Source organism: Rattus norvegicus, chromosome 5 (assembly GCF_036323735.1).
Source record: "Rattus norvegicus strain BN/NHsdMcwi chromosome 5, GRCr8, whole genome shotgun sequence".
NCBI lineage: Eukaryota > Metazoa > Chordata > Mammalia > Rodentia > Muridae > Rattus > Rattus norvegicus.
Genome location: NC_086023.1, coordinates 59885521 through 59897444, shown reverse-complemented (window position 1 = coordinate 59897444; position 11924 = coordinate 59885521). Strand labels below are relative to the sequence as shown.

Genomic DNA, 11924 nt, shown 5'->3' with positions numbered 1-11924 from the left:
ATGACTTAATGTACAGTTAATTATATTAACATAGATAAGAGAGGTAACGGAGAACTTGAGTGTACTCCCCCCAGTTTCCTTCCCTGGATCCTCTTGATTCAGTACAGTAAAGCATTGTAGCCAGGTTATTGCTCCAGTTTTACACCAGTAATTTGTGTGTATGTTTTTTTTTTTTTTTTTTACATAGACGTTGTATCTGCGACTACAGTCAAGAAACTTCCAACACCTTGTAGTCCCATCCATAGTGTCTACCTTCCTCTCTATTTTCATCTAAGCCCGCAATAACTGTAAAAGTGTCATAGCTTGCCACTGTTTGTATAATTCATGACTTCAGAATGTTACATAATGGGAACCATACAATCTACTGGGATCAGCTTTTCCTCAGTTAGCAGAAGTCCTTGGAGGATCTATCCAAGGTACTGACTCTAGTCAGTCTTCATTCGTTTTTATTTCTGTGGTATCCGTGTGCCTCCTCCTTCCTCTTATCTGTCTTCATCCTCCTCCTACCCCTCCTACTCTTCTCTGACAGTTTCAAATAGAACTGCTGTTCAGTGTTTTACGCAGGTTTCAGTGTTAACATGAGATTCTTATTTCTTTTATAGTCACTCTTCAACGAAGCACATTAAAGAAAGAAAGGGAGAGTTTCAGACTTCTCTGCCAGAAATGCATGATAAAACTGTAGCTTTAAAGGTGTTGTGATCTTGTGGAATTTGTGGATGGACTTTGAGACAACTGACACCACATAGCTCCTGATGTGGTGTACTAAGAATATGAAATCACTTATGCTGTATTCCTGCAAAAAAAAAAAAGTGTGACCTGAATCTAAGTATGAGGAAAATCAAGAAACCTAAGTTGAATAACATCTTCTTAATGAGTGGCCCACACTTATCTACAGGGGATCCAGGATTGCCAGTATATCCCTGAAGGTGCAAACCCCACACATCCTATGTACTTTTCTATATAAGTGACAATTTTCTGTCCTAATTTTTCAGACTAGGTTCCTGGATTCATATCAAACTTTCTAAATAGGAGTATTGGCTAAACATCTTTTAGAGAAAAAAATCAAAGGAAGATACTGAAAGAATACCATACATAGACATTTGTGTCTTAATAATGAATCACAGGTCATTTATCCACAGAAGCAACTGTAGACGTGCCCACATCAGAGTGTAGCGGTGCACAACTGTAATCCCAGTATTCAGGAGGCCAAGGCAGGAAGGTCTTGAATTTGAGGTGAGCCTGGGATATCCAGAGAGACCCATCACAGAACAAGAAGAAAAAGCATGGTGATTATTTTTTAAAAGAGTCAAACTCATCTGGAAAATTACATTGATAAACTAGATAATATTACTTTCATACAAAATGGATGTATCAAGTCATAACAAAGAATATGAGTTAAGATTAGACAAGCACAGTTGTGTAGGCTGCACAATATTAAGTAAAGGCATGATGGCATTGTACTGACATAGCAGAATACTTCACTTGGGAGATTCACATTAGAATAATTTATATGAAACGTCTTGATATCTGCAATTTAAAAATGGCTCAGAAACCATTTGAAACATTTTGTTTCCATGTTACACATCCTTTGCTGTCATCATCCCTACTGCTTATGCTTCGAGTCCATGCAACTCTTCAGGTTCCATGAAAATGTTTATCATCTCTTCAAATCAGAACACAAAAGGTAAATTCATAAGCCTAAGACACGTTTTAACAAACAATATTAACCACTGATATTTATGCAGACAGTCATAAAATATTATACCATCTTTTTTTTGGGAGGGGGCAGGGACAAAGTTTTACTGTGTAGCCAAGGCTGGCCTACAAGTCTTTATGTAGGTTAGGCTGATCTTTGGAGTTTCATGCTGGGTTTATAGGCATGAACCTCAAGACCTAGCTTAATCTAAATTGGCTTTTGGAGGAAGAGGCAGATAAAGTTCCCAGGACTCCTGACAGCTATGGGGAAGCCTTGGTGGCCACCATTACAATGTAAACTACATGAGAATAGAGAACAAGGGACTTGCATTTATTTATTTATTTATTTATTTATTTATTTATTTATTTTTGTATTGAAGATGGTCAGTGCATTGTCTCTAGTGGGGTAGGGAATGCCTTCTATAAAAATCAAACTACTTCAAGGTTAAGTGCAACTACAGCTTCACTGGCTGTCACATAGTTGTGACTGGAACCAACTGGAAGGTTCCAGGAAGGTGGCTCCATAGGAAAAGGTGCTTACGGCGAGGTGCCATGAGCTGAGTTTGATCCCTCTGACCTACATACTGAAGAAGAATACCACCTCTTCAGAGTTGTTCTCTGACCTCCACCCATGTTCTGTGGTGTGTGCGTGAATGCACGCAAACACACAATACCATGACAAATAGAAACAGACAAACAGGCAAACAACCCCAAGGTATCCAGGACCAGTTTGGTGCCTCATATGTTTTAATCTAATGAAAAAATGTATAGGGATTATGTAGGTTAGATTGATCTCGCAAGTTCTGTGCTGGTCTTACAGGCATGAGCCACCAGGCCTGATTTAATATAAATTGATTTTTGGAAGAAGAGGCACATAAAGTGCCTAGGGTTCCTGACAGTTATACAGAAGCACAGAGGACAATTTCCACATCATGCCTCTTACTATGGTCCTTCTAAGGAATAGCTTTTATTTTTTGATCTAAAAGAATATTCATATAGGGCATAAGGCCCTATATGCACTCAGCGAGTAGTTATATGAATTAATGCACGTGTGGATCTCTTTCTGCAGAGATCTTCCTGTGTGTTCTTCCTTAGGGATGCCATTTATTTTGTCTTCGCTTCTTTCGTGGTACTTATTGGCCTTCTCATGTGTTTCATGTCACAAAGCCATATTCCAACCAGGCAGGCAAAAATAAATTCACAGTTAATTCATGTCAAATGCTAACTGAGAAAAGAGAGGTCCGAAGCAGGGTCAGGGCATAGGAGGACTTGTCAGGGTGTCAGCTCAGGGGCAGCATTGAGAAAGACTGTGCTTGTCTTTGAAGGATTACCAATTCATAGCTAAGGCAAGTAGAATGTTCACACAGGTAATGCCGTAGGGCAGGGACACCGACGTTTTAGGAGACAAACGCTCAAGGAATACAGAGGAACAGTAAGCAGTCTGGTTAGCACGAACCACAGAGTAGATCAAGGACTTAGTAGAAGAAAGGAACAGGGTCATAGAGACGCAAGAGACTCCTAGGAGCCGACCTCAGTTGGGGTTGTACAAGTATTGGATAAAATGAGGAGAAGAGGAGGCATAAAGGCTCAGTCATTGTTTGTTTTGAGCGGTTCACAGGGTCACGAAGGATATGGAAATGTACGTCAGGTACATTGTAGATGAGACTGGCAAGGCAGATCTCATTTTGATTATGGAATCAAGGGGCAAATACTGGAATTCTAAGAGTTCACCTCCAGAAAAGAGGAAGCCAGGAGGAGCAGCCACTTTGAAGATCTTCAAAGACGTTGAACTTGGGGCAGTGTGTGCTCAGTATAAAGAATCATAAAACTTCCTGCACCAGGTAGGCTTCTCAGACAGCGAGACATCAGATAAGAGCGATGATCTGGAAAAATGACCCAGTGGGCGAAGAGCTTGCTGTGAAAGCTCAAGGACCTGGGTTCAGAGCCCCAGCATCTATGTAAAAAGCTTCACATAGAACCTCACTGCTTAGGTCAGTCAACTGCAGTTGACTGCTGGTGGCTTGCTAGGCAGCCAATCTTGTCCAGTTAGTGAGTCCTGGTTTCAGTGAGAGACTGTCACAAAACAAAACAAAACAAAACAAAACAAAACAAAACAGAACAGAACAGAACAAAACAGAACTGGAAAGAAACCAGGGAAGACGCTCGCTTTGGTCTCCACATGCATGCAAAGACCTCTGCACAAAGATGTGAACACGCACATGTATAAAACACACACAGAAAATGAAAATTAGAAGTAGATACAGGCTTATCTGGCGGTATGACTCAAGAGCTGGTAAGGCACTGGAAGGCCAGAGAGGAGAGAACATTGAGGATGCAGTTAGAAGTGAGAAAAGTTCTAGGGGGTGTCAGCCATGCTACCCCAAAGCAGGCTATTAGATTTTGTGCCTTGCCAGATAGGAACTACATCCTAAGAGCATCATACAAACGGATGCGATTACTAGGAGAAGGAGATGAATAGCCACTTCCTCCTCTAGCCTTTGTCGTCTGGACAGTATGGGGTTACTGTACACGGAGGCATTGGAGGGTGGGAGTGAAGAATCCCTTGAACTAGAGCTGTCCTAGCAGAGTGACATGATTAGGGCTGAGCTTTAGGGAGAGTGGCAGATCCAATGCTTGGACCCAGGAAGCTGGTGCAGCAGTTAGGTTAGGAGAAGGCTGTGGCTCTGAGAACTATTTTCAGGAAACAAATGTCAGACACTTCACATGGCAACATGATTCCTCAGTGGTGCTTGCTTGGCGGAATCTTTCTTCATAGAGACAGAGTTGATATGGGACAAATGGGCTTGAGTTGCAGAAAATAGAAGAAAGAATGTTCTTTGTAGCTATTAATAGGTTTGATGGAAATGGAAAAGGAGAAAGTCATCTTCGGCATTGCCGTTTCAAACTGAGCAAGGTACTGAGACACCATACTCCATTATTCAGAAATGAAAAGACAATTTTCAAATTTTAAGTTTTGAGTCATTTTTTTTAAAAAAAAGCAGCAGAAGGTGACATTGGCCCAATTTAATGTTTCCCTTTTAGTGGAAGAATTTAAAAGGCACACTGAATTGGGCCATCTGAACTTCTGCTTTAAAAATGCCAAAGAGCCTCCTTTCTTTGTTCCGTGGTTTTATATTCTTTTATATCCTCTTACACGTGTCTGTGAGATGAGAAGCTGTTTTCTCACTGCGTGGGGCTGCGTCTGGTTTGTTTTGAGCAGATGAGTTGATGGGTAAGGGTGTAGCACACCCAGCAGTGTGCGTGATCTTCTTTCAGGAGTCTATGGCAGAGCAGTTTGCAAGCATTCGGAATTTAAAAGCAATCCTGTTTTCATATGAATCTTAAACTTTGCTAGGTGTTCTACCAAATGGCTTCTGCCAGGATTCACTATTATTTGAGCTGAACAGTTTTCCCTAGGATTCCAGGAGCTAATCATAGTTCATATGATACCCAGTCTCTGAGCAGTTCTGCTGGGGAAAAAGCTTGCTCTCATTGCTACATCATATAAAAACAAAGACTGGCAGGAATCAATCAGGATTTCAGGAGTGTATCCCTTTGTCAATGTGATATATACATGCATACATACATACATACATGCATGCATAATACATACATATATGCATAATGTATATACATATGCCATTATCAGCACAAAGATCTTAAGAACTTGATTTGCATAGCAAAACTGTACAGATAGTAGTTTCTATTTATTCAGCCATATTAATACATTATTAATTATATATTATTAATATATATTAATATATGTTTCTTTACAGGGCCATGTGCTTTATCACATGACTTTGTAAAACCTCTCACTAGAAGGTAGGAAATATCCTCCCTACCCCATTGGTCTTATGCCAATAAGGAGGTCCTAAGGAGAGGCCTTAGAAGACATTGTGTGCTGCTTCTCCCATTACTGCTGTCCTTCTTTCTGAGAAGAACAAGTCGTGGGTGGCTGTAGGCTCAAGAAGAGTGAAACACCTATGGAGCAGACCTCAGGTCCCTCTGCATCCTGGAGCAGACCCTGCCCAACAATCATTAAATAAGCAAATGTAAAACTTAAAGCTGTTTTCGTTTCATGGGAAAAACTAACGAGGATCAATGGGAGTTCTCAAGCATCCTTAATTGGACTCATGGCAGATGTAGAAATGTAAAGCTCTGGTTAGCACTTCAGCTAATCTGTGTGCGTGCGTGCGTGCGTGCGTGCGTGTGTGCGTGTGTGTGTGTGTGTGTGTGCCTGTCAGAGTCTGCTTTTTAGCTAACCCACAGTGAATCAAAAGTCAAGTTGACCAAGAATCTCAAAAGTACCCAAGATTTGAACTTAAACATTGCATGTTCATAATTTTGTAAAATCTTGAGAAACTTCAAGTAACTATAGAAAAAAGAAATTTTAGAATGTTTGCAGGTCTAATGATCTTTGACTTCTGGTCATTTCCATCTATTGGAGGGTAGATGTGGCAAAGAAACCACACCAGACAAGTACAGACCTTAGAAACCTTGTTGTAAATCCAGTCTTCTGGATATTTTTCTTTGATAATAATTTTCTTTATCTTCTAAGACAGGGAAGGATCTCTGGGTATTAAGGATCTCTCTCCTTAATAATCTATATTATGGTGGTCACATCATATAGATATCTTAAAAACGTGGAAGTGGGTCAAAAGTGTTGGATCTCCTGGTTACATCATGAAATACTCAGATAAACAATTTGGTTTTTAAGATGTCCCATGTCACATGCTTTGAAGCTATCATTCAACTCAAAAATCTATTCCTCAATTCTTGGACCAGGAGCCACAATACTCAAGTTCTAGATTCTAATACTTTTTTAGTTAGTAGTTGTCCTTGTCAGCTTTTTGTCAACTTGACACAGCCAGAGTTATCTGGGACAAGGGACCTCAACTGAGAAAGTGCCTTCACTAAATTGGCTGTAGGTAAGTTTGTAGGGCAGTTTCTTGATTGTTAATTAATGTGGAAGGGCCTAACCCATAGCAGGCTGTCCTGGAAGGTATAAGAAAGCAAAGTGAGAAAGCCAGGAGGAGCAAGTCAGTAAGCAGCACTCTGTTACAGCCTCTGCTTCAGTTCCTGCCTCTAGGTTGAGTTCCTGTCATAACTTATCTTCATAATGGACTACAACTATAAGTCAAAATAAACCACTTCCTCCTCAAGTTGCTTTTGACTTGATCTCTCTGAGTGCCATTCATTGTGTATCACAGCAATGGAGGCATAACTAATAACAGCCTTTTTGTTATACCTGACATGCTGCCGGAGCGACCACAGAGAGTCTGAGTTTCCTCATCTACTATAGAGTGCGAATGGCCAGGTTTGGGTTTGCCCTCCATGAACCAAAGAACTGCATCCAACCTCTCAATTATTTTTGGATATTTATAAAAGATGGAAACACCCTTCTCAAGACAAAGAATGTAAAACCTGAAGAAATCTTCATCAAACAGTAATGAATTAATTTACTGTATGTTTGCAGTGTGTGTGTGTGTGTGTGTGTGTGTGTGTGTGTGTGTGTGTGTGTGTGTATGTTGGTATGGAGGCCAGAAATTGATGTCTTGTATCGTCCTAAATGCTCTTTACCTATTTCTTTCAAAGCAGAGTCTCTTGTAGTTAGAGCTCCTTGACTCTTGACTCGGGCTCCTGGGATCTGCCCGCCTAAACTCTTGACCCCAACATTGGATTCCCAGATGAGCACACTATGCCTAGCATTTACATGAGTAATGAAAATACAAGAAAGATCAGGCCCTTATAAGTGTGTGCATTACTCTATCAACAAAGCCATCTCCACAGCTCACAAGGGCTATTTGAGCATTAGCACTATTCTTAGTGCTATGAAACCCTATCTTGGGTTTCATCGTTCTTTGCCCTTGTCATTGTTGTGATCACACATGAGTTTGATTATCTGTTTATATTTCTGTCATCTGCTGCTTGTGTTCAGGGTAAGCTTCTTTCTTTTGCTACAACTTACTACTCTGTTCTTTGACAGCAAGTTTCAGGTTTGCTCTTGATCTCTATGAGTGCCATTCATAATAATGACAACACAACAATAACAATGCCAAAATGATTTATTAGTACAAGCTTTGGGACAAGTTTGCTTTTGTTCAAATTATAGTCTTGCATTTTAGTAGCCATGAAACTTTATTTTCTCTTTGCATTACATTCTTCTTCATGTATATAATGTTAATAGTTGTAGAAGTAACCCCATCCTCATGAGAATGCTGTCAGGAGTAAACAAGCTGATACATGTAACAACTTTAGAACAGTTTGTTTTTCCTTCAGTCAGAGTGAAAAAAAATTTAACACACAGTATTGAGTTCTCAGAAAGGTGTTACCTTAGTATTATTGAAAAACATGGAGTAAAGTCCTCTTGGAGCCATCTAACAAAATTCAAGATAACTTCAAAAGTGTCAAACTGATCACAAAGTCCTCTAATATTTCAAAAAATACAAAAACTTATAAACCTCTCAAGACCTAACAATACAAATGTATGTCCAGAGGCAAATATAATGGCCAACTATACAATGGAGTAGGAAAAATTCAGTTGATAACCACGTGAAAAAAATCACCCAATAGCAAGCAATACAGTGATGTAGTAGGCAGCATAGGTGTTTGAGTACATTAACATTTTACTATAAATATTTGTTTAAGGACACTAGAGGACACAAAAAGCTAAAACTGAGCTTTTAGAGATGAGTCACATGATTTTTAGAATTAAAACTACACTTGGAGGATTAACAGAACAATGACATTTCTGGAGCAAAGATTAGTGATTTTAGAGATAGCAACTGAAATCATCCAAAATGCATATTTATCAGGGAATCTTAGAGTGGTTGTCATAGTAAATATACCAGGTGACTAACCATATTTCTCTGATTCGTGCATCTAGCTTGGAACTTAAAGTGAAGATGTACAAGTGACCCAAGCTCAGCAATTATTTCTGTGGAAGATCAAGATAATATGAATCAGAACATATTTTTGGAAGTCCCAGTTAATAGTACCGGAATTTGAAAATTTGAAAGTAGGCCGCTAGAATTTTGGAAATCTCTGGTTGGTCTCCAGAGTGACTACATCTTCCAGGTTATCTCTTTGATGATCTCTGATGGTATCCATAAAATATCTCTTCCTAAATAATGCTTTCTGTATGGTAGGCTATTCAAGATGGAACTTTCTAGAGGTGATTGAAAGTTAACTTCTGACACTCATTTTGGAGCTATTTGCTTTGCACCAAGAATACAATGTAATAACATTATGATTCTGCTTAACACACACACGCATGCGTGCACGTGCACGCGCGCACACACACACACAGCAGCTAGAGGAAAAACACAGGCTATATATGATGAAAAGATGACATATGGCCAACTGTCCAACAGAAATAAGGAAGTAAGAGATGGTAATAGTATGATGTTACTAAATGCTGAAAAACTAATAACATCAAAGTACCGACTTTTAACCAGGAATTCTATACAAAATGGTTAAAACCATTCAGAACTGAAGCTATACTATTTTTTAAGACAATTATCAGTCAATTAAAGTACAAGATAAAGGGTGGCTGTTATTCAGTCAAAAAGGAAATTGTAAGTGGATAGTGAATTGTGTGAGAAAATGAGAAACAATGTTAATGAGCACGTACGAGAAAATAAAAATATTACCTTCCAAAGCCTAGCACTTGTGGATGCTGATGGGAAAGCAGGAGAATGAACAAGAGTACTTGAAGCTACAATAGGTTTTCTCTAAAATTGACAAAGATTATTGACTCACATTATAGAAGTCATAAGAATCAAATTCATCACTAAAAAAGACTCATTTTTTGAGAATTTCATTCATGTATATCATGTAATATGACATCTACCATTGTTCTCCTTTTTGCAATTTCCTCCCATATTTCGCACACTTCCTCCCTGCCCATATATAAATAGGTGTAGGGCTATTCATTGGAGCATAGGCCCACCAGTAGCCATATTTTCCAACAAGAACTATTATTCTCTATCTAGTACTATCTACTGTCAATCTCTTCCCAGTGAAGAGTGAGGTTGGAAGATTGTTTATGCCATTAATGCCAGGATTTTGGCTGACTTGATCTTGTGCAGGTCTTGTGTAGGTAACCACAGCATCTGTGGGTTCATGAGTGCAATAGTCAGTTCAGAAGTCTTTCTCATCCTTTGACTCTTATATTCTTTCTGCCTCTTCTTCTATGATAGTCATGGAACCTTTGAGAAGGGCATCAAAATGGATGCCCTCTTTAAGACTGAACTCTCAATTTCATATTCTCATACTTTGACCAGTTATGCACTGCTCCACTGGCTTCAGCCCAGGAAGGGCTTCCTTACCCAAGGTTGAGAGCAGTCTAGGTCTATAGATATACATAATAACATTTAGAAGGCAATTTAATAGCATGGAAATTATAACAATAGCAGGATCTTCCCTCATGCAATGACCTCCCTAGCCATAGGCCTTTGACTAGGACTACAGTACTAGGCATGACATTTCCTCCCATGGAACAGGTTTCAAATCCAGCCAGAAAACTGTTTATTACCTCTAACAATTGTGTCACTATTTTAGCAGTGGGCACATCCTGCATAACAGGTTGTTATTGCAACATGCAGAGTTCATTGCCAGACAAGACCATTGATATTTTTCTTCCCCAGCACCTGCCATCGCACTAGAATGAAAATATCCATTCAGGAGGATGTTACCTGGTCAATTTGAGATTGATTTCAGCAAAAGTATCATATCATGTAGTTATGGTGGGTTAAAAAGAGGAATGACATTAGCCTGTGTTGTTTTAGAGACTTCTGGGCCTTTTCTGATCAACAACTCATGAGTCAGTATCCTAGACCTTCTACTGTCACAGTCATCATTTTAATGATGTAATAATAGTAATTAATGTCAGTAGCTACTGTTGCCTTCTTTGAGAGTAGAGTGACAAAACCTATAACTAGAATAACTTACTATTCCCTACCATTTCGTCTAGGGTGCAGCTATTTGGGGAACTAACTAAAAATATAAACTCTTATTAGGTCCTGCTGGTTTCCATTTCCAAAAGGTTCCAAGCTCCAACTCTTTTCCTATTAAGTGCACTGAAAAGAGCTATCTAGATATTCAACTTTTACCTGACACTTCTCAGTGTCTTCAGACTGAAGCAACAGTAAAAACCACAGGGTTCTCACCTTCTGGACCTTGGCTTGAGATTTTATTCAATGCCTTTTTTCCTGTGATGTCTTTAAGAAAATAGAAATGTTGCACTAGAGTTAAGATTATATACATATGCTCATACAGATGGTCTCAGTCACTAATTTTCTATTTCCATAAGTGAAACACTACTATGATTCTATATTTTGGAAGAGATAATATAAAACTTAATAACTATAATAAATGCCAATACCAATAGCATTGCATATAGACACATTCTCTTATTCAGTTTGGTTCCATGATTCAGCCTTGTCTTGGAGAGGGGGCCCTGGGGAAGGATGTTTGGGGGCAATGAGAGAGCAATTGGAAGTCAATCATGGGTACAAGCTGACAGCTCTGTGTTCTGCTCCGCATGGCTCTCCAGACAGCTCTGTAGATAGCTCATGGTTCTGCAATCTGCTCAAGATAGCTGTCTGCTTGAGACAGCTCTCAAGTGCTAGAAAGAAATTCTAAAAGCTCTCTGGATAGTTCATGGGTTTTCTGACCAAAGTCGGAAAAGCTACAAGAAAAAAATTCTTGGATTTTTTTGACCAAAGTCAGAAATCCTGCTCGAAAAATTCTAAAAGAGCCGTGTTCATTCTCCAAGCAGTCCTCCAATTCTCTCTCCCTCTCTCTCTCCCTCCCTCCCTCCCTCCCTCTCTCTCTCTCTCTCTCTCTCTCTCTCTCCCCCTCCCTCCCTCCCTCTATCTCTCCCTCTTCCCCCTCTCTTTCTCTCTCTCTCTGATCAAAGCCTAGTCCTTTATTTACATATCGATTTAGTTATTTACTCCAGGTTCCCTTTTGTTTATCCCACAAATTGGCATTTTATAACTTTAGCCCCTTGATTCTTAGAGATGGCAAGTACATTTTTTTTTTACTACTGCAAATGTATTCAGAGGTCTACCTGCCTTTGTAAGCACAGACAGTAAGCTAGCTGAGTTGGATCCTGTCTTGAAATTACCCTTCCCACCATGCTTAGACCTTGAACTCAGTAATCTGCCTGCCTTTGTATCTTTCTGACAAACTGGCTTATTAGTGCAGCTGCCTTTGTTCTTTTA

The 11924-nt window shown here is 39.4% G+C and overlaps 1 non-coding gene across 1 annotated transcript; it reads right to left on the bottom strand.

Annotated features, from left to right (window-relative positions):
* Window positions 1-11402: 11402 nt before the first annotated feature.
* On the bottom strand, window positions 11403-11467 carry Rnu7-97 (RNA, U7 small nuclear 97). The gene has a single exon (XR_005505330.1). It is a non-coding gene; the product is annotated as a U7 small nuclear RNA (small nuclear RNA).
* Between the last annotated feature and the right edge of the window lie 457 nt (window positions 11468-11924).